The following is a 6,000-nucleotide window of genomic DNA, read 5'->3' as shown; positions in this document are numbered from 1 at the left end:
ATATATATATATATATATATATGACCAATGGCTTAATTTGAATCTAAGTTGATCTGATGGTCACGACCTCATTTCATATTTTAACTTTAATTTTTTTTTATGAATTCAAATAACTTGAATTTTTAGTCGTGTTCTTTAAAAATAGGAGAATCTAATAAAAATATCAAAAAAATTGTAAAAAAATAAATTGATCAAAATATTCCTGAAAACTTTTTAGGGTATTTTGGTCAATTTATTTTGTATGAATTAATTTTTAAATATTTTTATTAGGTGTGCTTTGATGAGAATAATGGACGCCTAAAATTTCAAGTTATTTGGATTTATAAGAAAAAAATTAAAATTTAAACACGAAACGATGTCGTGACCATTAGATTGGGCCAGATTGTGTTCATATGAGCTAGTGGGCTAATCTCAGCGGTATATATATATATATATATATATATATATATATATATATATATATATATATATATATATATATATATATATAAAGAAAAGCTAACACTTTGCAGCTATAATGAATAGTAATATATGTAGAATCTCAATCGTCAAATCTTCTTCAAGCGGTTCAGAATGCATATCACTATATGAATTTTAATATTCGTTTTTAGAAATCAAATCATAATAAAATTTTAGATGTGTATACTAAAAAATAGGGCGCACAAATAAAAAATATATAAATTTTTTTTTTTTTAAATATGAAATGATCGAAATACCCCTAAAAATGACGGGGGTAATTTGGTCATTTTAAATTATTGAAAGTAAGTTTTTATATTTTTATATGGTGAGCAATAGTTGTATATACACCCAAAATTTCATCTTAATAAGATTTATAGAAAATTTTAAAATTAAAATAGTGATCTGTATTTTGATCAATCGATGAAGATCAGACGGCTGGGATTCCACCTATATTACTATTCATTCTATAGGTTGGATCGTAGCTATCTGATCTTCATCATGTGATTTGAAATACCTATCACTATATGAATTTTAATATTTTTTTAGAAATCAGATCATAATGAAATTTTAGAAGTGTATACTAAAAAATAGGAAATTTATTAAAAATATAAAATAAATTTTAACATAAAATGACCAAAATACTCTGAAAAATGATGGGGGTAATTTGGTTATTTTAAATTATTGAAAGTATTTTATGTTTATTTTTATATGGTGAGCAATAAGTATATACACCCAAAATTTTATCTTGATCTGATATATATAAAAAGATTAAAATTAAAACAATAATATGCATTTTGAACTACTCGATGAAGATATAACAGTTAAGATTCCACTAATATTACTATTCATTATAGCTGTTGTATCCGAAAGGTTTACTCATATCTGTGTGCGTGAGGGGAAGGGGGGGGGGGGGGGGGTGGTTGGGGGAACACAAACAAAACAAGCCTAACATCCAAGAAAAATTTGAAGGTTCTGATAAAAGTAATGAAACCTACCTTCTAAATCATTCAATATGGCAAGAATCATATATGACAAGACACTAGAAGATGAACTACGGTATACAACTACAGAAAAATTATAATGTACTTTCGTGGGAGAACACTACAAATTATAGGATCCACTTTATCAAATGGATATTTGAAATGAAAAAATTACCATGGCTTTGTCACTTCTTTGAATTTTGAGGTTCTAAACTCTTAGATCATGCATTTTGATATACATCTTAATTTTCTTTTTTGAATTACATAGTGGGTGTATCATTTTATTCTATTATGTGCTTCCTCAAAAATATATAACCTATTGGCATGACCAGTGTTTCAAAACCCATATCAAAAGGGCAAATCGTCCACCGACAGCTAGATATGTGTCAGATTGGTAGATCGGTGACCTTGATTGAGTCTAGATCGACATGAATCGGTGATCCAAAAAATATAAAAAATTAAATTAAATTAAAATAGGGTTTATTTCATAGGCATTTAGAGGGGACGTACATAAAAACATTAGAGTGCTTTTTTAAAAAAATAACAACATATAGACCGCGTGAGGACAAACGTGGGAGGAGGGGAAGGGGTGGTTTTGGAGGAACATGGGCAAGACCCAAACCATCCCGGAACTAGTTCAGCCCAGCCGATTGCCATATGGATCGATGATTTGAATAAAACTTGGAGGATTTTAAAACACTGAGCATGACTAAACTAGAAGGAAAATTGTTTCATGCGGGCTGGACTGCATTTCTACAATATGTGGTGTAGAGGTATAAAGCATCCATCTTAAAGATGGATGCAAATAGGTGGTCCATCTAAAAACAAGTGTAAATAACGGTCTAAATGTTTTCTTAATATAACTATTATTTCTAATTTTCAAATTTTTTCCATCTCATGTTCATGATCTCCATGTTAAAGAATATATATTATATTCTCTAAAAATTAGTATCAAATTATATTAAAAAAATATATTTATATGCAAGCCTGCATTTCTACACTATGCAAACTGACCACATAGAAACCGTGTCCAAACTAGAAAGGCTAACTACACTATCGCAATGATTGATACCCTTTTGAATTGACCCATCGCTTCATCCCATGGAGTGAAGTTTGAAAAGTATGTGTCTCATGACATCGGATTTTCTCGAACCTAGGTAGAATATGTCCCAAATGTATATGATCACTTATATTTCGAGCTTCATTGACCTCTTCATTCTTCACCAAGACCTTTTGATCCTCTCGCTTAATGCATTTAATGTGATCTAGTTCCCTACACTGTTTTTTTATTATTTTTGCGAATTTGAAGACAATGTTTTTACCTTTTTTTTGTTCCTAGTTTACTATGTGGATTATCATGTGCCATAAGTTTAACTTTACTTACTATTCGTTTAGTATTTTTTTTATTTTTATATTCTTCTAATTTTAATCATTTCTATTACATTGTCAAGATTTGTAATATGATTGTTTTTTGCTAATGGCCTTCGAACCTCATCACTCCACCACCAAAATTCCTTATCATAATTTCTTTTTCGCAAAATTTCTATTGCCACTTTCTTAATACAGTTTGCCATCTCATTCCAAATAATAATGACTTCATGTTCAAAGTTTCATTTTCTTTATTTAACCAATTTATTTCTCAATAAATTTATTACTTTTTTTTTTTTTAATTCCACCACCTAGATCTTGAACACCTTTTTTTTTTTTTTTTTTATGAATGTTATGTAATTTTATTAATGAACTATTGGAAGGAAATTACAATATTAGAGACAATAGCCTCAGGCAAAAAAGGACCCCCATCGCCAACGAATCAGCCATCCCATTGGCTTCCCTGTATACATGCTCATAAGAAAAGGAGAAAGGCCTAGCCAAGTCCAAAACCTGCAAAGTGCGTAGCTCCCAAGGGGTCTTCATCTCTCCTTTAATGAATCGCCCTCAATTACACAAAAAAGCCTCAAATTCCTAGCCACAAATAATTTCAGTCCATATAACAGGGCAGCAAGTTCAGCATGATTGGCAGTAGCCTCACCAAGGGGACCCGCATAAGAAAACTCTGTATTCCTTCTCAATTTCTCACTACTCCACCAAATCCAGATACACCTGGATTTCCCAAAGAGTTTCCATCAAAATTGAGTTTGAAAACTCCCTCCATAGGCGGACTCCAGTGGTATTTTGGTCTACACCTATCGACTACCATAAAGAACATAATCGACAGATTCCTTCTTATATCTAATTCTGAGATATCCTCCCCTCCTTTAGCAACAGATAACCGTATCCATAAAATATGCAATATTTTATCTAAAACCTTCTCATGGAGTAGGCCTATCCCTTCGAATGTTCTCCTATTTCTCTTTTTCCACACCTCCCACATAACTACTCTATTAATAATTTGCCATATCGTTTTACCCAATTGTGGCAAAAATGGACAGCATAAAGTCGTAATAATCTCACGCACATCCTGAGGTAAGACCACCAAAATCCCCATTTGGGTAAAGAACCAGTTCCAATGACTTGTGGTGAAGTGACAATGAAGAAAAAGATGCGCACCTATTCCATTATCTCTCTTACACAATAAACATATGTTAGGCAAAATCTTCCCCCTCTCAATTAAATTATCAATTGTCAAAATTTTATCTTGTATTGCCAACCACAAAAAAGCCTAAACTTTATGGGGGTATATTCTACTTCCAAATTTGTGTTACTTCCGACATAGACCATTGTCATCGATAATGGAAGAGAAGGTCATACATAGACTTGACCAAAAAGATGCCATCATTTGCAATCTCCCACACAACTTCATCTTCTGCTATATGTGGAATATAAACATTATTTAGTTCCCCAAAAGTGAGTTAATCTGGGATATAAGATCATCTGATATCCTATTATAAGGCAGATTGATGTTCCACACAATTTGGCTACCCCTAATCTCAAACAAAACTTCCACCATTGCATTGGGATTATCCACTCTAGTAAAGATATCTGGGAACACAAATTTTAAAAGCGAATCACTGAGTCATTTATGATGCCAAAAGGAAATACAATTGCCACTATCAAGTATCCACCTAACATTCGATGTATCAGTGGCTTGCATAGATTAATTGATCTCCATAAGCAAGACATATGCCTACTTCCACGCCTTGACCCAATCCACTTATCAAAGCTATTTGTATCATACTTGGCCCCAACAACTTGAGCCCACAACTTCTCTTTAAACTGAACACTCCGCCACCACCACTTACTAAGTAAAGCTTAATTAACCAATTTTACTTTCCTTAAACCCAACCCTCCCTCTTTTGGGTGTACACACCCTATCCCATTTCATCAGATGGTATTTTCTTGAGGAATCAAAAGATCCCCACAAGAAATCCTTCATCATTCCTTCAATTTTCTTAGCTACAGAACTAAGGATCTGAATGATGGACATCTAATAAAATGAGTAAATTTGCTAAGCAAGCTCTTAGCAGAGTTATCCTACCACTTAGAGATAACTACTTATACTTCCATAGATCAAGCTTGAATTGAATCCTTTGAATTACTTTATCCCAAGCCGCTATCGACAATCTATGATCAGAAATAGGCATACCCAAATACATGATTGGGAATTAGTCCATAATCTCTGCAATCTCCATGCCCACTGCATCCTCACAATTAACTCCTATAACAGAAGTCTTGTCAAAATTTACCTTTAACCATCCGAGCCAAGAGCCTTATCCCCTGGCATTGAGAATACTGCACGATTGAGTTCTTCCATAGAAACATCCATTTCTAAGTGCTCACGGTAACTACTAGGAAGGATTTTAAAGGCCAACTGAGTCTCAATGTGAATTTCACCTCAGGTGAAAGTTGTCTTCAAATGGTCAATAATAGCATTGGACATGTCAATATTATCCTCCTACTCCACTCCCTCTATCACCATGCCAAATAAATCATTTTGTCTACTCTGAGCACTATCGATGGCATTAAAAAACTAGGTATTAAGATCACCTTCTTTCAACCAATTGTTTCTAGACCTTTGCTTCCAGTAAACTTCTTCCACCCTGCAAAAATTCTAAAGTGCATTAAGTTTTTCAGATCTCTCCAACTTCACTTCTTCTGTCAAAACTCCACTCATCTAGACACTATTGTCATTCCTTTCAATCTCAGCCAATGTTTTATCCATCTTACCTTTAATGTTGTACCTCATATCCTTCTTCGAAAGAAGAAGTTTATGTTTACTACTAAGCAATTTCTTATGGAGCTAAAAGTCCAAAGACCCCATTGAGAAGGAATTCTCCCATGCACTTTTGATAATATCTAACACCTCCTTTTTCGGTAGCCACCCGACCTCCAACATGAAAGGCTTCGGTCCCCCATTAACATTTCTAGAACTTAACAATATTGGGGTGTGATCAGAAACAAGTGTGGTAATGCTTTAACAAAAGCTAGAGGGAAAGCTTATGCCCATTCCCCAGATATTAAAAATCTATCTAATTTTCACATAGACAGATTAGACATACTACCACTGGACCAAGAATAGACCACTCATGAAGTAGGAAGGTCAATCATAGAATGGGTTTCAATT

The sequence above is a fragment of the Amborella trichopoda genome, chromosome 9 (genome assembly GCF_054954075.1).
Source record: "Amborella trichopoda isolate Santa Cruz 75 chromosome 9, AtrichopodaSantaCruz75HAP2 v2.0, whole genome shotgun sequence".
In the NCBI taxonomy this organism is placed as follows: Eukaryota; Viridiplantae; Streptophyta; class Magnoliopsida; order Amborellales; family Amborellaceae; genus Amborella; species Amborella trichopoda.
The sequence above is the reverse complement of the archived record's forward strand: the minus strand, read 5'-3'. Positions refer to the sequence as shown.